The sequence below is a fragment of the Falco rusticolus genome, chromosome 8 (assembly GCF_015220075.1).
Source record: "Falco rusticolus isolate bFalRus1 chromosome 8, bFalRus1.pri, whole genome shotgun sequence".
NCBI classification, from domain to species: domain Eukaryota; kingdom Metazoa; phylum Chordata; class Aves; order Falconiformes; family Falconidae; genus Falco; species Falco rusticolus.
This window is the reverse complement of record NC_051194.1, coordinates 11,308,018-11,327,409: the sequence shown is the minus strand read 5'-3', so window position 1 is coordinate 11,327,409 and position 19,392 is coordinate 11,308,018. Positions and strand designations below refer to the sequence as shown.

The following is a 19,392-nucleotide window of genomic DNA, read 5'->3' as shown; positions in this document are numbered from 1 at the left end:
GCTAGTGCCATCTCTTAAGACCTTCTGGCCCCTGAACGAGCTAGCGGCTCTCCGTGCTGCTCTGATGCGGGAGAGGAATATGACTGTTGGTGACATCAGCTGGAAGTATTGATGGATTTATAGGAGAGCCTTTCTGCAGAGCGTTTTAATAAATAATCTGCTGAACTAGTTCTTGGTTCTTGCCAGCGTACACTTCTTCCCCTTGCAAACAGTGTCACAAAGATGCAGCAGAGCAATGAGTCCATGTGGCAAAATCTGTGGTGGATGGGACGGGTCTTTCCCTGTAGTCATTAGTAACGCTGAAGTTGGCATGTTGCTTCAAAGGAGTTACTACTTAACTCTGTTTCAGGCTTGTGAGCATTTTGGTGGGAGCGAGGCTGGAGAAATAGAGGAGGTAGTATAAGATTGCACATTGCCTCCATCCCGATAGCACCAGAAACCACAGCTTCTTCTAAGTCTTTTGACCCAAACACTGTGGTCATGGTGGAAGTGTGAGTCCATAATGCAGCTGAGGCCCAACTCTCAACAAATAGTTCTTCAGGTGCTTTCTAATTTAGAAACATGGCCACAGTGCTTTGGATGTGCAAAGTACTCTACCCATGTTTACAAAGCCTTGCAAAGGCATGAAATTGTGTTCCTTGTGTTAATGTTCCATTTTAATAATAGCCATCAGGCCTCCTAGCTAGTCCATTTCAGAGCATTAATTGAACTTCTTGGGTGCTCAAAGGCATTAACCTTTGACTGTAGCACATACTAGAGGCAAACTAATCATTCAAATGTTCTCCCCAGCGTGCCTTATTGCTTAACCGTACTGTAGGAATGTAGCATATCGCTGGATAAATCATTCACCATGATATCATCAGAACTGCTGGTTTGCCATTTAATTCTAGTGAGGTACAGAATGTTTCAAACCATGGCAATTAGCATTTGCATGGACTGGAAAACCTGGCTGAATGATATACGTGCATTTTTGAAAAAAGGGAGGAGGAAGAACAACAGAAGCAGTGAGATGCATGTTGGCAGGTAACTGCATTTTTCCCCCGGGCAGGTGCCTTAGCTATGTGGTAGTTTACTTGTATCTCTGCTGATCTGGACCATCTGCCAGGTCTTTGCCATTACTGTGCTGGAGGCATGGGGTTTGTTTGACATAATGTTGTGTTATAATGGAGAGTACTGGGATGTAGCTGTGCACGTATCCTGAAAATCCAAAAGTATCCAGAAAAAACAATGGAGATGGTTTAGAGATTTGTGTTAGAAAGTTTATTTTCCCTTGTTTTGCACCCACTGTCTGGGGAAGTTCTCTATGGGATGTTAGTTTTGAATATTTATAGAATTGTGGAATCATTTGGAAAAGACCCTTAAGATCGTCAAGTCCAACCATTAACCCAGGACTGCCAAGTCCACCACTAAACCATGTCCCTAAACACCACATCTACACGTTTTTTGAACACCACCAGAAGTGACGTTAAGCTGAAAATGTTAGTCAGTTTGCTAGCTTGGACCAAAGCTGACTGTCCTTCCTGGGATAAAACTCACCCAGAGTCTTAATGCAAGTTGGCTGAGATGACAGTGTTCCAGACTTCCTTTCTGGTACTTTCTGGACTTCTGTAATGAGCTATGGTTGGTGAAAGCACCAGGAAAATGAATTAAACAAAAATAAATAAAAAATGCATTGACAACTCATCCTTACCACACAGTTAAAACAAAGAAGCAAATAGACCCTCCCAAATCCTGTTCTCCCACTCCTTTTGGTCTCATAATTCCTGTTCTAAGAGGGGGGATTCCTCTCCTCCACCCAGCTCCTCTGGGTGCCCCCTTGTAGCCTTTCCTCTCCTGCTGGCTGAGCACTGAGCTATCTGCTCATCTGTCCCAGCAGTAGCTATTTGGAAGTTCTCAGATCACTGCATCCCAACAAAATTTTGGGTCTTTCATGCATGTGGAGACTATTCTGGGAAGGAAAGGGCTGTCTGTCCAAAGCCAGAGGCAGAGACAAGTCCTCATCATTGATGCCTGCTGATTCCAAGAAGTAGCTTTGGACTGTTCTTGTACAAAGGGCTGTCTCTGCTGCCTTGGGGCTGATGGGGATTTGGAGGGTAGCCACGCATGAGTGATTGCTCCCAATTACCCGTCATTGGTCCTAATGAGAGGGACTTTGGTACCAAAGACAATAAGATAAAATATTCTGCGTCTGTCTGTGTCAGTGTGACCTTAGAGCAATAGGACCAGCTGGTGGTTTCCAAATTACGTGGCCAGTGGCTACAGTCCTGAAGGAATCCAAAAACCTCCAGTGTGCCTATGAGCAAAATGAAGAGGGATGTGTAGCTACTGGCTTCATTCTAGGACACTGCAGTCCCTAAGTCTAGCCTAAACTCATTGCCAGAGCAATGAAAGAGCAGAGATGAGTTTGAGGAAGCGCAAAAGAACATTAGCTCACCCTGGAGGTCTTAAGCTGCCAAGGTTTTCCTGAAAAGGGAGCCGGTTTCATGCAGACAGAATACAAGGACTTGAATGTCCCCAATAGGAAAGTTTCTATTAAAAAAAACAAACCCAGACATGCACTTTCATATTAATGTGAAAATTCTTCTGTTGTTTATGAAATCAACTCTTTAAGGGGGTGGCGGGGGGAGAAAAAGAAAAGCTGTTTGTTAGCAAAATGAAATCCAGACAAATATTTATAGCTGCTTTCAAGTAGCTTGTTCTAACATGAGTTGACTATCCTTAATACCTTCCCTTTAGCACCATTAAGCATCTCACTGGCACTCAGAACAAATTTATGAATGTCTTATAAAAGTCAACAAGCCGCAGGAAAAAAATAAATAAAAAGGAGCCTTATGCAAACAGTGCTTCATCGCAAGAACTCAAACAAAGAAGGTCATATTCATCATTCACTGACAGAGAGGGAAAGCCAAGCAGACTGATGAAAGATGACACAAGACCTGGCTGACTTTAAATCTCCACCTAACAGGAGTTTCTGTAGGTGCTTCCAGGGTGGCCACACTCTTTGCAATCTGCTCCTCTGCCTCCTGCCACCTCATATGCTTTGGTAATTGCTGCTCTCCATCAGAGCATTGGCCTTTGTGTGGATGCAGAGGTAAGGGTGAACCCCAGGAGTCTGACCTGCAAAATCACTTGAGGAGATAAACTCCTCTCCAATGAAGTGTGCTGGTCAGTGGGTTTAATAAAACCAGGTGGAGGTGGCTTATATTGTTGGAGCCTGTCCATCAAACAGATGGATAGGTATCAGCACAGGGGAGCTGATGGTAAATCAGGTGGCCAAATGTGACTCTACATGAGATGGGAAGTGAGTGTGACCTAAGGTAATGTTCCCGCTGGATTAGGCTGTAACGTAACTTTTCTCTGTGGCTTTTCACGAGTTGATATAAAGGGGTTTTAGTTGTTGTTGGTTATCTGTTGTATTTAAATATTGTGGTATACAAACAGCAATTCATTAGGAGCTTGATGCAGTCAATGAGTCTTTTTATCAATTCCAGAAAGCTCCAAAGTCGGAAGGGTAATTTCACCATGAAAATGCCATTTTCAGTGACAACTACATGGTGGATCTCCAGAGGTCCAGGGGCTGTAGCAGGAGGAAAGATCTTATCCAAGGCAGTGAGGTTTGGCTCAGAGCATTAGTGGAAGCCAAGTCATCATGCTGTACTGTATGTACTGAGACATTTGGGACTGGGTTCAGGTACGGAGCATGGGTCTAAGTCTGGCTTTAGGGAAATGATAAAATCCTCGGAGAGATGGGGACTGTGGAAGGGATATGCCTTGGAGGATGAGAGATGGGGAAAAGGTTAGGCTGCACCACAGTGTGTTGATAAGCCTGGGTTAAACCTAGGATGAGAGGGTTTTTTTAGCATGTAGCTGGGTTTTTGGCAAAACAGTCATTCCGACTGGAGAAAATTCCTTTCTTGTGGCACCTGTGTCATTTCTGATGAATCACTGAATTGTTCTGCCAGCTCTCAAACCTGTGCTCTATTTTCCTTTCCCCCAGCTTTTGGAAATCTGATCAGAATTGAAACAGAGAAGGGTTTTGTATTCTATTCTTCCCATGATAGAGAAGTATATGTGTGCACACAGGTCACACCACACAGATTGCCAGTGTGATGCAAGCCCAGCGCTGCATTTTGCTGAAATGAGAGTAATTCTCTCCACATAGCTGCAGGGGCAAGTTTCCCACAATGTGACCACTTTTACAACTCTATAGCCTCCAGAGCTGTCAAATACTTTGAAACTGGATAAATGCAGACCTTTGTTACTGTTTGTGATGTTCCTGTGTTTGAAGTTACCTGGCAAAAGGACTGCTACCGTCACACATCTGTTTGCAGTTGTTTGGAGACCATGTGGCTGATGCCAAGCAGAGAAGATGGCTCTAAGGTCCTTCCTGCCAGGACCTTGGTGTCTGAGCTGCAGGGAGGATGGAGCTATGGCAGTCTGAGCTCAGCCTTACGCTGTGGCTGTGGCATACCAAGCTGTCGACACCCTGCAGCCCCACGGTGGATATGCAGAGAGTGGGTTAGCTTGTTTCCCTGCTCCAGGACAATGTACGCTAAATGACTCTTGCTATTGCTATCCCTGTTGTTTTTATGCAAGGGATGCTGAGAAGCTCTGTTACCAAATATGAGTTAGAAACAGTCACTGTTCCTTGTTAAGATTTAATGCCACCTTCACGCGCAGGTCACTTAAACCTCACTGGGAGTGGGGGACAACTTAAGTGTGTCTATTCTAGCTCATGGGGCATCATAACCCTGTGGGAAGGCAGCTGTTACAGGACGGTTGTCATTTTTACCTGTTAACTCATGTTCAAGCAAAAATGCAAGATGTGTGCCCGTGAGAGAGCCTGCAAAGTCCAAGTGAGGGGAATGGAAAAAGGCAACCCTTCAACTTTCCATAATTCACACAGAAAAGGATTGGTGGGTGATGGTGGAGGCTGGGGTGGGTGGGGATGAATCAAGCAGGGGATGATGAAACAGCCTCATGGGTTTTACCAGTTCTAGCTAGGGTTGAAGTCTGCCTGCTGCAGTTAGACTCTCTCCTGCTCTGCAACCATGCAGAAGTTGAACAGTTCAAGAGTATTTGCTGCTGTAAATTGTTACCCAGAATCCCAGCGCTTTTGGCTGCCTATGGATTCTCTCTCATGCATGTCTTCTCCTTCAATATTTAAGGTCATTTTCTGTTTTATGGCATGACCTAAACTGATAACAAACCCCTCAATAGTTACTTTATCCACTTATTTTCTTCCAAACATTTTGTCTTGCTGAATTATTGAGTCGGCTGTAATGACCTTGATGTAAACATGTACTTTTGAACTTATGTGAGGATCAAAGACAAAGCAATGTTAAATGGAGGCTTGAAGCTGGAAATGATCCATGTGAAGTTGGCATCAGTCTTCCATCTTTTTTCATTCATTTTTGGAATGTGGAGCCCAGAGTGAATTTGCTCAGTTCAAAAGCAAAGAAAAGTAATTTTTATAAATGCCAGTGCTACAACAATTGCGGTGTCTGAAAGTCAATCTGCCTTGTTTCTTGTTTTAGTATGATCATCATCAATATAAATCATGCAGAAACAGCACAGAAAAAACCCCACACCGTGTTATTTTTCTGATGGCTCTTTTGCTTGGATTCTCTGACTGGACTAAAATGCCAACCAGGAAAAGTAGTAGATCTCTCTCAAATACCTCAACCTGCACTTGACTGCTAATGTGTTATTTGTCTGTAGTAATTCTCTCTGATTTCTTTAAAAAGTGAAGAAAGTGGGTGTTCAACATCACTAGGCTGTGTTTATGATATTGTTTTTACTATTATTGACTTTGAGACAAATGGACCAGCTGTTTATCGTTTCTACAGAGAGCAGCCAAAACTGTACTTAATAGTAAAGTTAAAACTTTGCTGCAGTGATCTGAAGAAATGAGGGATGAGTTGTGCTGGCAATAGCAGTTTTGCTTCACAGTTTTTCTGACTGCTGGCACTGGAATTGAAAAGTTTTGTAATCTATTAAAACTGACATTTAGCTTTGCTTAAGGTGACTTAGAAGTCTAAAAACAAATGCTCTGGAAATCTTAGATGCTGCTGTGTGGACCTGCAGAGAAACAGCAGTCCTTTTCAGAAGTGGCCTCTGATTTCGTCGACCTCCCCTCTTATATGCGTGACCTGAAGTACTTGAGCTGAGATTTGAGAGCATCTCCACCTTCCCTTGGCTTTAGCTGGAAAAGAAAGGTGGCCATCTGGGAAAATCAGGCCTGCTTTGTCCATTAGGTTGGACATTCAGAATGAGGAGACATATTTAAGCACCCTGACATACTGGCTGATGTTATGAGGGCAGTCAGAGCTGAAACAACTGCAATAACCCAGTTTCTCGGGTCTCCTACACTTTATCTTGTATCCTGTGCTTCTCTGTTGGTAGGTGGTAGGAACAGAAGGCTACCTGGGGTCAAGGACAAGAGTGGTTTTGTTTTTAAAAAGAAAACAAGTTGTTCCCCTCGGCTCGCCTCACATCCCTCTTGATGTTGAAATTAATAAAATCCCCCCCGTATCTGTCACAACTCCTTTATATGTTTGTTGGGTTTCCAGTGAGTAAGTATCTATAAATGTGTAAGAAGTTAATTTTCCAGGCTTTTAGTGGCATTAAACTGTAGATAGGTTTTTATGGAAACCTGATCCTCCAGCAGCTGTAAATCCCTAACAGTAACAAAAAAATTTGCTTTTTTTTCCAGCCACACAGTCTTTAAAATATTAACAAGTTTTTTAAAATTTTATTTGTACCAGTAGCCATTTTTGCAGCTGTTGAGCTGATCAACACTTTCATTTTTCTTCACTCCCAGCCCATCAGACATTTTTACATTTTTATTTTAGTTTTTTAACACGGAGGAAGCTGCGTTGACTTCTTGGTCTTATTCCTAAAAATATATTTCTAAGTGTAATTAAAGAAGGCTTGTCACTGGTACGTGCATTGCACAGAAGTCCTCTCTGATCCTGCGGAGCAACATTTTGCAGGCATAAATATGGAAAAGGCTGCTGCCGTTGTGACATAGCAACAAAATACTTCATATTTATTTGTACATGCCAGCCCAGTTCTGACATCAGTGGCACCAGAGCAGAGTCAGATCTGAATCTTCTTGGGACGTTGCAGTGCTGCACTGTGGCATAATGCTGGGACAGAAAAGGCTCCCAGTAACTTTCCGCTTGCCTCCTGGAGACCCTCTGCTCACAAAACCCGCTTCCCTGAAGAGGTTCTTGACTCCCAATTGATATTCTGTGCCTTTTATGACCCTCCAGCCCTGGCTTTGCCAGGAAAGGCAATGTGTTGGTAGGCTGTATGTAGCTCTAGAGTAGGGGAAGAGGACATTCTAAGGACCCTCACCCAAGGTCTTTTCCAACTTGTGTTAGACCCACTGCAAGGGACAGCCTCACTCTACATACTCGTTGTGGTGGAGAAAACTGTCTGATGTGGAAGGTGGGTGGGTAGGAAAAAACTTTGAGACTGGCCAGGATCCTGAGAGCTCATGATGCAGGAGAGGTCAGCATTGCCCATGCTTCAAGAACACCAAATTCTTTTAGACTGAGTCTTTGCATTGATGTGCCATTTGGAATGGCCCCTGAGACCTTTACACCCAGTAGTAGTGCCAGAGGGATTGGAGGGGAGGTGAAGAAGAAAGACTCAAGGTGGTGTTTCAGTTCAGACATTGTCTAGTATTCTCTAGTGCCTGGCTGCAGCTGGCTCTGCAGCACTAATGGTCCTGTCATCTGCCTGTGAATGTTTTACAGGTCCATCTTGGTTTGGATAAAATAATAAAAACAATTAGGAAAGAGCGTCAGTTAAATCAAGCATAAGAGCTCAACAGAGCAACAACTGAAGAGATCACAAAGGGCAGATGAGGAAACCAATGTCTGTGCTTTTGCTAGTAATTTTGGTCCTTTCTAGTTTGTAAAAGGAGGTGTATCGGGGAAGTTGCACAATCTGGAACTTGAATGGAAAATGAATAGGATTCACAGAAACAGACAATTCTCCCAAGGGAAAAATAAACTCCCAAGGAAGTGAATGGCTCAGTATTTTGAGCACACGGGTTACCAGCAAATGAGAATTTAACAGACCTGGCTGTGTATGATCCTTCTCTCTGCTGTGTAGCTCCGGGTTCAGAACACCTGTCAGTCATGGCCAGTGGGGTTTTGGTGTGGTGAAACAATGTGCCTTTATCCCTTCACTAGCAAGTGGTTGAATTTAGGTTGGATTTGGTGGGTTGTACTGACTATGGCTGACTCGATTTCAAACTTTTTGCTCAGCAAGTATCTTCTAGCTTGTATGAGGGAAAGAAACAACTCACTGAGGCAATCACAGCCAAGTGACATAAGCCCCAGCGCCACCCATTCCTGCTTGGTGCATTTCAGCTTTCAGTTATTGTAGAGCAGGTTTAAAAATAAGCTGACATTCACTGGTTTGTATCTGGGTTACCTTTCTCCTTCCATCGCCTTTGAGTTGGCAGTGCGTTCTTGGGCAGCACTCCCAAGTTTCTTGGAGGAGGCCATTTTTCACACCCTCTGATGCAGAATGCTTTGGGACCACAGTTCTGCATATTTTCACTGTCCTCTAAAGACTGATGTGGGACAAGATCCTGCTCTCCTTTGTTTAGTTGTTCTAAAAATCGGGCCTTTTGCTTGGACCATTGCCCAAGTATTTTTACAAGTCCAGACTTTCACTCTGCCCTTGAGAGCTGCTTGGGTTTTTTCTCAGAATTTTGTTTATGTATGTCTCTCCCTAGCCTGGCTTTTGGGGGGAAGGAGAAATGCGCAAGAAGAGCTAGAGGATATTGACATGTGTGATAAGTGGTTATTGTTTGTAAATGAAAAAAATCAGGTGCTCACCTTGGCCTAACATCCCAGGTAAGGACAGATCATCTGACAATTGGAGCTGTTGTACAGCGAATAGGGAACATCAAACACTATTTCGTTCACGATTACTTTTTTTTCCCCTGCCCCAGCAGAACTGTGTTGGCATGAAATCTAATCTGCCCATCAAAGCCAGTCCTATCACAAGGCCATTCCTTTCATCACTGCCGTGAGGCAGGGTTACATCAGACAAGGTGAAATTGCTGAAGTCTATCCACCACTACCCAGCAGTCACGTTCCAGATAGGCACGTGGTTTGATCTGTCTCGCTGCCCTCCCTTCCCTGTGGCAGCATCCTTTTCTCTCGAGCCAGGGAGCAGATTTGCAGGCTTTGCCCCTACTAGCAGAACATGGGATGGCTTGGCTGTGCTGTGAACTCAGTCAGGAGGCAGTTTGCCTTCTGCCTTTTTAATGTGGTTGCTCAAAGATACCTACTGTCATGCTCTGCCAGTTTCCATTAGACACAGGCAGAGGCTGCTCTGGGTTTCTCAGCCCCTTGGAGCTTTCTCCAGAAGTCCTGCCGTATCCCAGGGACTGCGGTGATTTAGCTGATGTGGATGCAATGGCCGTGGAAATGACACAGGATAGAAAAGAGACAGTTCAGAAAAAGCACCTACATTTCAGTTTTCCAGGTCTATCAACTCCTAAATTCCCTTTCAGGAAGGAATGTGTTTACTATTTTGTTTCTAATAAGGTTTTCGTCATCTTCCCCTTTTCCCTAAAATGGAAGAAGTAAAATGTGTTGTTACACGGCTGGAAACAGAATTTTCTGTGTCCAGTGTCCTCCTGAAGAGAGACGTAACTAGATGCATAGTCAGAAGTGTCTATAGAATTGCACTGTACACGGGACAAATATAGTTTTACAAATTGACATCATTGTTACAACTACACTGTATTTGTATTTCATGTATTAATTGCAAAATGCAGCCTATTCCTATTTGAGATAGATTTCAGCTGACACGTGCTCTCTCTTGGTGTTTGTAGTGGTCTGAAGCTGGAGTGTCTTTTGACTGCACTTGAGGTGTGCAAGTAAAGGAGCTTACACACAGGAGTAAATTGTAACCTGGATTTGTAGACCTATTCCAGCATTACTTGTGCATCTGCTTCTGTGTCAAGTTTTGGGATTGTATGCTCTGTGTTACATATCTTACTGATGATTTTTACCTGCCATAATTACAATTCCACTGTTGAAAATGTGTGAGTGAAAACGTAAGCGTGAGGATTCAAGGAGAGATCCATGGTAAACTGTCTGACGAGCAGCTCTTGAAGCCTACCAGACATTCAGGGTTCCTGCTGAAGTTGGGGAGTAGGTTCAGAAATGAGGAAGAAACCTGAGTGTGGACTTGAAGACTGATGAATCCAAATGAAAACTTCATAGGAATAAGGTAAGAGGCAATGCAAGGGGTTTTTCTGATTTTTTTTTTTTTTTTTTTTTTTTTAATGTTTAGGGCCCATCCAAAGCACAAACAGTGGATGAATTCTACCTCTGCTAAGTTCCCAAAATGAAGCAAAGGCAACCCATATGGAAGCTAAGGTAACTTACATTTCTGTTACTTAAACCATTTAGTGACATTCCCAATGTCATAAAAAAGTCGCATTATTTCTGCCTTAAAGAATTGGACAAATCAATCAAGTTCGAGCCCTGTCTCCTTCCTTGCTTCTGCCTATTTCTCTTCTGCTGTGCTGGTTGTCCTGGCAGTGGAATGATTCCAGCCACGTGCCCATCACTTTCCCCCTGAACTGCCTACCTAAGGTCCTGGTGCTGGGGATGTGCTTTGGCTACTGTGGAATATCATCAGTTCAATGGATTTGTGCAGCTTTGTCAAAACGGGGATATTGTGCAGAATACTGGTCTAACTGGACAGAACTGGGCTGGACCGTCTTTGGAGAAGGGGGTTTCTTTCACGTCTCTGAGAATTTGCTTGGTTTGTCCATGTGAAGTTTTCTAAACCTTCACAATGACAGTGTGGCCATGTACTGGAGAATTTAAACAGTGTTTTTGCAATGACTTGCAATCTTTAGTACCTGAGTCTGTGGGAAGGAACAGAGAAATAGCTGTACCGTGTCATTGCAGAAGTGCAAGTAGTCCTCTAGCTTGGGTCTGATGTGGGTCATAGCAGCTGTGTAAGGGGAAATCTGTAACACAGCCAGAATATAATGATGCTTTCCTTGACTATACCTTCCTAGCCTGCAGTAGGCTGCCACTGAGCAGCTTTTTGAGCCAAAGATTTGTTCTTCTTTTCCCCTCTCCGAGATCAGTGGCAGCTGTGGGCACTCGGTAATCTCTGAAGCCCGGACTTCTATATTTAAGTGTCTAAATATAGTCGTAGAGGCCTATGAGCCCATGGGTACCATTGAAGTGGACTGGAAATTTCCCATTTGCCTTTTTGGGGATTGGATCAGGCCCTATTTCAGGTAACCAGCTTAAAAAAAAAAAAAATGGATTAAGTGGCTCGTGCAGGATGCTGGAACAAATGGGACAAATGGCTGGCAAGGCTCAGGAGCTCTGGATGCCATTCCTGCGCTCCGACTGCCGAATTAAATTCATTCTTCTGTAGAAAGAGCTCAGGCTGGTAAGCATGCAGTAGAGGTGCAAAGGCATCTTAATTGCGTCTTCTCAGAGGACAGTGCTGCAGTGCTATTTCTTGCTCGCTGTTCTTTACAGCAACGTCTAGAGAGAGCAGCAGCTCACAGGATGCTTCAGTGTGACTTCTGCTTAATTAACAATAATAGACAGAACCTCCGTTTGTTGGCCCAGAAAGGACTCACGATTTTCAGTTCTTCTGTTAATCCTGAAGTGTCTATGCGTATCTCGTTATATAATTTAGCACCTCTATTTCAGATAAAGGCATTTAGAGAGGGGGAATGCGCAGAATCATCAGAATTTGCCGTAGCGGGAAGTGGGTATAATTTGGGGATTTATCCCATACCGGCTACAGCTACTAAACTCATCACGGGGAGATGAGCCAGCCTAGCAGGGAGCTGTGCTGCAAGTATGTGCTGGGGCCCAGATCCCTTTCCCTTTGAAGGAAGGGAGAGTTAAACCATTGACTTCATTGCAGTTGGGTTAAGCCTGTAAATAGTTCCATAACACTTGCATATTATTAGTTACTCTCATGGCCAGATCTAAGCATACTTGATCTCTGGAGGAATTTGACTTTGCATACAGTCAGACATTCCTCATTTCTCATTAGTTAGGTAAACACATGTGCAGAGAAGTTGGGTTTGTTGTCTTAACCCAGTTGCCTCTTCCTGAGAGGGTGATGAATGCTCTTTCAGAAACTGGGCAGAATATGGCATTTCTGAAAAGAAATCTATAGCTTGTCTCGCAGCAAACTATGGCTGTGACAGCTGAGCAGGGAAGGCTCAGGCCCTGCATAGGTTGAAGTCTTTTATGATGTGGGGCCATTGGCATCTGCTCTGTGTGTCACAGAACATAAGGACAACAAGTGGGTGATTCAACAGCTGGGATGGGAATGGAGGGGAATGGCAGTGAGCTGTCATCTGATGGCTATAGCAAAGGGAATGAGAGGCTTTGGAATACTGTCTGTAATTTAGCATGATTTGCTTTGTAGTATATTAAGCTTATGTAAACTACTCCCCCCCCCCATCTTCTATTCCCCAGTATAATTGCATGCCTGTTCTTTTGCAATCATACACAGGGAGAGACTTTATGGATTTATCATCAAGAAAAGCAATCAGTAGGTGCACTTGGTACATCATATACAAATGAGTGGGCTGCAATACTAGTGCTGGAGTGGCAGCCAAAAGGTGGGAAGCTGGATGCACACAAAAGGAATATGTCAAGGTCTGAGGTACTTGTACACTCCCTTCCTCAGCCGTCATGGGGAGTGATCACACGACTCAGCGCTGGGTTGATCCAGCATGGTCTTGTAGTGGGAGATGGCTTAATGCACTGGAACAGTCATCCTAACGTGACATGACGAGGGCATGGCTTGGCTATGCGGACTCGAGACCTTATTAGTATTGCTGCTAACGTTTGCAGTTGGGTTTTATCACTCATTAACTTGTTAGCCTGTTTTGATCTTCATTTGAACAAGGCCAAGTTGCTGTATCTTAATCATATGCAGTGTGCTTAGAGTTTGTGTTCCCTGTCTAAAAACTGAATGAGTTGCATCTTGTCTGGTTGGTATCTCTGGGCAAATTCCATGCAGAAGGCACTGGGTAGCCGCACCCAGGGCCAGAAATTTCTCAAAAACACCAGGGGTTGTTTTCTTTCCAATGCCACACATGCAAATGCAAAACACAAAGCTAACCATTTTTATTTGCAGTTTCCAAGTACAAAGGCTTGGACCTGGATGTGTGGGTAGGAAATCAGTCTAAAATTAGACTTACCTCACCTGACCTTGCAATTAAGCTCGATATCTAAGAATCCGTGGGAATGATCCCCAGGCCTGAAGTTATTGCCTGTTGTGAGCTGGGCTGTTTCCCTGTCTGAGGGTAATACTGTATTGTTCTCTTAAGGACTGAGTGAGTCACATCTTACATGAGCTGTTTTATCACTCTAATTAGTCCACATATTGATGGGGGTGGAAAGAAGGGTATACAAAAGGACAAAAGCAAAACATATTAGCAGTCCCTGTAAACTTTTGAGGCTCTCCATATGATTTTCTAGTCGAAAAATAAAACACTTCTAACTTGTTTCATCTAGACTGCAACAGTGAAATGTCTCTTCCATATGTCAGTGGTATAATCTACATAATGAACAAAACTTCACAGATGGACTGGCTGATGCAACGGACATTCTTTTCATAAATTGCCTCTCACTTTTATAATTTTCTTTCGTTTCCCACATGATGGGCTGAATATTGACAATTACTGAGCTATTACTTCCTATGTTGCATAACTTATAAAAGTGCTATAATTCAGTGAGGTGAGATTTTGTTCCAGAATAATCAGTGGCACAAAATACTTAGAGGAAAAGAAGGCAGACATTAAAAAGAGAGGACCTCTCCCCCCTCAAAACCCCAAAGACTGCTTTAGAATGTGTGTACCCTTTAAAAACAAATAAACAAACAAACCCCATTCTGATTTCATACTTTACTTTTTGACCAATGTCATTAAGTTAATGTGTGGTGTGGTGTGTTTTTGTGTTTGTGTGGTTTTTTTTTTTTCTCTTTTCCTCTCCCCACAATTTCTGCAATGATACAGCTCTTCTGACTGTCTTGGAACTTGTTTGTACCCTTGGCTTCTGAAGTTTTAAAAACTTGTTTTAGGTTTTATTATAAACGCTTTTTTTAAACTAAAGGCCTTTTAGGAATGCAGGAAAATATTTGTTTTGAAGTCTTGCTTTCACCTTTGTTGCTTTCCTTGGCCAAAGCTCACCACTTATTCAAATTCACAGAGTTCTAGGACTTCAGATTTTATTTCCGTAACCCTACTTGGTAGGTTAGAGATCAAATCCTTTCTGGATCTTCTCTCAGTCTTTCTCCAAAGATGGTTGGTGGTGACGTGGTTTTAAACTCTGGTTCAATCTAGCCTCCCAGTTATTGCTGGATCGGAGAGGTGAAGTCAGAGAGGTTGAATTTACTATGACCATGTGTCCAGGACCTGGAAAAGCTTTGTGGAAAACAAAAGTCTAGTTTGTATGAAAGACGGCATTTTCTCTTGCTGCGTTATTGGGATGCGTCATCCCAGCCAAGAACCTGGAAGACATTAAGGTAGATGTGATTGTCACAAACATTGAGGGTTTTAATTATTTTAATGGACCAGCTGCACTTTTAGAGAGTATGAGGTGGAACTGCAACCCACAAGTAGGTATGAAGGTGACATTTTGGTTATCCAGGAACAACAGTAATGTGCAAGAGTTCTCAGTTCTCATTGGGTATGTGTATGAGGAGAATATAAAATTTTATGTAGTGATGGTTTCCAATAAAAGGAAAGATAGCTCACTCTTGGAGTGAAACTCAGACATTAACCTGTCCAAAGAGTTTGCCTAAGGCCTCCCCAAACTCACACTCTCCTTTTTTGTCTTTCATAGTTGCCTGATTGCTGAGTCTCCAGCATTTATTCTGTGTCACTGCCTATGTCTGCCATCCAGCCGAAGGTGTGATTGCTCCACCTCGTGTAGCTGTACCAATAGCGGTGTAATGGCGCTGGCAGATGCTTGGTTGCCAAATATATTCACAAAGTCCCAGGTAAGCATACTGAGCCTGAGCTGAAACTCCCGCTGCTGCCAACCGTACTTCTGTGCTAAATAGATCAGGTATTGATAACACCACCCTGGGGATGTCTGAAAGAGCAATGCTAGTTCTTTGAATTGTAATGGAAATGCATCTTCAGAGGTTCTTTACAGCTAGGAGCGAAGCCATACTGCTTCAAGTAATAGGCAAGTATGGAGAACGTGCAGTCCCTTCCCTAAAGATTGTATGTGCCCTCCCAGAGAGGTATTTTTTGTTGATTCAGAAGAAATGCCAACGCCTCAGCTTTAAGCTGAAGCCTTTCATAGGGGTTTCCTTTCCATCTTTTTTTAGACTCTTTTCAGGTGTTGCACTAGATCATATCTCCCCTCCTGCCCACTTGCCTGGGACCATGACCTCTGAATGCCTTACTCTCTATTTTAGTCATATGGTCCCAATACTTTCCGGCACAGAGCTTGCAGCCTCTGCTTTACAGGGTGAACCAAAACCCAGGCTGGCTGAAACAACTCGTTCAGGGACTCACCGACAGGTGGGGGCTGAGCTAGGAACTGGGTCCATGTCTCTTGAATCCCAATGAAGTGGTCTGCTGGCAGCTGTTTCCTTCTCGCTTTTAGAGGAAGGTAGAGAATGTCATGATCTTCCAGAAGATCAGCATTCTGCTGAAATTGTAGTTCAGCTGAAACAAGCTCAAACCCCACTTGTTAAACCTGGGTGCCAGAAGTGAGATGCATCCACTTATATTTTGTCACATTAAGGCATGCCACTTCCAGAAATGATGTCTGTTCTCAGCTTCCAGAGCTGCACTTACCCACTCCCTTTGCAAACCACACACTCTCTTTTGAAGCCTAGTAGATGTGCTGTGCCTATAGAGCTCATTGGGATTGGTAAATCTGGAGCCAAACTGTAGTCTCTAAGGGTCACTGATACCTTCTTGAACTGGGGGAAAAATGTCATCAATGTCAAAAGTAATCACATGCTTCAGGCAGCATTTATGCTTTGATCAATTTGAGATTTCCTTGGGGAAGGGAACAGAGACCATCCATTCCTGGTCCCACCTCAGGTAATCCATGGCAGAGGGAAGGAAGTGAGCTCCTGATTTGTTATGGGCTGTTTGTAACACGGTGCAACTGCTACACAATGGAAAATGAGGTTGCATTTGTAGACTGAATGATTCCTAGTTGAATATCCATTCAGTTTTGTCCTTTTCTGCTCATTCGTCACTAGTATACAGACCATATTTCCTCTAGCATTTTAATTTCAGGTTAGCAACTGATTTGTTAAAAGTTGTTAATCTTTGGGATTTTACCCACCTTTGAGCTCGCTGAATACATAATAAAAATGCAATATCCAGATTATATCATATAACTGAAATTTGTTGGAGAATACACATAATATTGTCATTGTCTCCTTGACTGGATGAGTTTGTAAGCATTTCCAAAGCAAAAGCAAATGTGCTTTCCATGAGCACTTCTGCCAGTAAAATCTGATTTTTCCAAAGCTTGTGGCAAGCTAACACAAAAGATGTGTGAGCATGCAAAGAGCAAATCTATATAAATATTCGAGTGAACATTCACACTGTTAACTCTTAAGCTGCCCTGGATTTCTGCATTTCTTTTGGTTGGGAAGGCATTTAGTCTGTGCAGAACCTCTGGTTTAGATGGCTGTTATAGTCTGGCTTTATCCCTACATGTTTTCATGGAGACAGCTGACTTGAGCAAGTTGTACTGATGCAGTGGGCCACCCCACTTAGCGCTGCATTTCCATTCTAGCCTGCTTTCCTGGGGACACTGAATGGAAGGAGTATCTCGATGTTGTTGAGGTTGGCTGGGACCTCTGAAGTCCGGTCCACCGAGTCCAGTTCTGTGCCTGCAGGCAAGGATGGCTAAAGCAGGCTCCTCAGGGCCATGCTGAATGTCTCCAAGGATGGAGACTCCACAGCCTCTCAGGGCAACCTGTTCCATTGTTCAAACCACTCTCACAGTAAAGCAACATTTTCTTGTGTTTAAATGGAGATTTCTCTATTCCAGTGTGCCCATCGCCCCTTGTGCTTTCACTGAATACCACTGGGAAGATTCTGACTTTGTCTTCTTTTCTCTACCCATCAGGTATTTATCCACTAAGCTCTGTATTCCTGCAGTCAGGCAATTTCCTAAGAACTTCACCATTTATTTAAAAATAGGATTTTTACTTTCTCAGTCAGAGGGCCATTTAACATTTTTACTCTGAAGGCACAGGGACTAGGAGGAGGGTGGAGTTTGGCTTAGAAATGACATCCAGCCCTGTACTCTCTCCTGCAGAACGTGCTGCCTCCCACACCGGCAGCTCTCCTCTCCGTAGCGATGTGCACACCTATGGCATCGTGTCGCTATCACTCCATAATATTAGGCAAATAGCTTTTGTTCTGCTTGCCCATGTGAGGGAATGTTAGCTGGTGCAGGAGAGAGAAAGGTGTATTTGCTTTCATAGCTCATGCTGAGACACTAGTGTCATTTACCCCTCCTCCTTTCCATCTTCCTCGTGGTCTTTGCCTTATTATAACTCTGCTAGGGACAGAGAAAATATTGGCTTCCCTGGCTGGTTAGTGCAGTGGCAACTCTTTTTTTTTTATTATTTTATTTTTTTTTTTTTTTAAAATTAGTCCTAATTAAGGAGTTGTCTTCATGATTTGTGGTTTTGTATACTGGAAAGCAGGCCAAGGCTGTCTGATTTCATTTCTGTAAAAGAATGTAACTCCAGTTCCTTGCCAGTTTATACCATTCCCCATGCCGGGCAGTAGATAATTTCTCATGGTCCCAAAGCTTTCAACAATACTCCATTATGTTTCATGACTCATAAATGGGCTGGTGCCCATGGAAAGCCATGTGTCTCAGTGCAGGCAGTACAGCTCCCTGCAGTATGTTTGAACTGATTTCATAGCCTCCAGACCTAGCATGGTTTATTATTTTCATGACTTGCTCACTGTTCTCATTGTTGCTAAGACCATATTGCATCAGTAGCAGGGATAAAATTAAAGGCCCTGGTGCATTTTGATGCAAAATTAAAAGCATGATATGGGGAGCTTCAAATGAATGCAGAAGAAAACAAGATCAAACAAAAGGCTGAACTAAAGTTCAGCGCTAATAGCTCTTTGAGATAAGCGGCTCATATAAACTGTGGCGACAGCTGATAGATAAGACGGTATTATCTGGACCTGTGGTGATTATTGCTGGCTTACCTGTGCGCTCAGGGCTCCGCTGATGAATGTTGCACACGTCCTCTCTATTCAATCAGAATAAATTGAAGGATTAGAAAAAATATGATACATGATCTTGAGTCTGCTCCTGCAACTTTTATGGAGCTGAATCAATGAAGCCAACTGTTAACTTGCATAATTATCATTACTTACTTCTTTCAGCCTGCTAAGTGCTGTGCAAACACACATGAAGCCACAGTCCAGACCTCTACACCTGAGTAAAGGTTGGGAGATTATAGTGTTGCATTTATGGCCCAATCCTGCTTTCATTAATGTCCATGCAAAAACTGCTGGTTGGCTTCTGTCCTCAGGATTTTTTTAATCCTGTTGTGATTTCCTGGGGTTTTGATTCAGTTGGCATGATCCCAGCAGCCTTGTGATACGGGGAGGGCTGTTCCAGAGGGGTTAGTTCGGAATGGAAGCCAGAAGGGGATCAGTTTAGGAGGGTTGAATGGAGTGGTTTTGTCTGCTGTTTTAAAGCCATTTTGTAATACTCGGATAACTGATTGAAACTACTGCCAGGTACTGTTGCGAGCATATGACTGTGGAAATAGCTCCTTGAGTAATAAGAACAACAGAATTTGAAAAAAATATGATTTGCATTATTTTTCTTGGTTTTTCTTTTTGTTTTAGCTTGGCTAATAAAACTGAACAAGTCAGTATTGCATTATTTGCCTAGTTAGATTCACTTTCAGATGCTTACATACCAGGCTAAAACAACATTTAGGTTGTAATACTATAGGTTGAAGCCTTATTTATTTTTTAGTAAACAATCCCTTCACATTTTTATTCCTCTCTGTCTCTAATAGAACCGTTTATTCAATCTTAGATATTTGAATTTTTTAAAAAATTGCTCTCAGATTTAGCCTCAAAAAAGCATGTGTAAAGTATTTTTAAAATGCACGTTCTTATTGAAGTTGCTCTTTGTTACATAATTTCCCATTTGCTATTTCTTTCTTTTTTCTGATTTGGCCAGTTACGAAGTTTTTAATGTACATATTTATTTGAGAGGACTGAATATATTTGGTCTAGTGAAAGAAAAGTATGTTCTATAAACAGATCTGTTCCTTCAGCAGAGCTTCATCTGTTTAGTAATGTTTTTGGAAGGAGTTGCG

At 42.9% G+C, this 19,392-nt stretch overlaps 2 long non-coding RNA genes across 2 annotated transcripts; one reads left to right on the top strand and one right to left on the bottom strand.

Annotated features, from left to right (window-relative positions):
• The first annotated feature begins 938 nt into the window (after window positions 1-938).
• Window positions 939-17,147, top strand: LOC119152737. The gene is made up of 4 exons (XR_005105869.1): window positions 939-1,023; window positions 10,333-10,418; window positions 14,886-15,110; window positions 17,073-17,147. It is a non-coding gene; the product is annotated as an uncharacterized LOC119152737 (long non-coding RNA).
• On the bottom strand, window positions 14,004-19,080 carry LOC119152738. The gene is made up of 3 exons (XR_005105870.1): window positions 18,431-19,080; window positions 18,260-18,303; window positions 14,004-14,550 (listed from the first exon to the last, which is right to left on the bottom strand). It is a non-coding gene; the product is annotated as an uncharacterized LOC119152738 (long non-coding RNA).
• Between the last annotated feature and the right edge of the window lie 312 nt (window positions 19,081-19,392).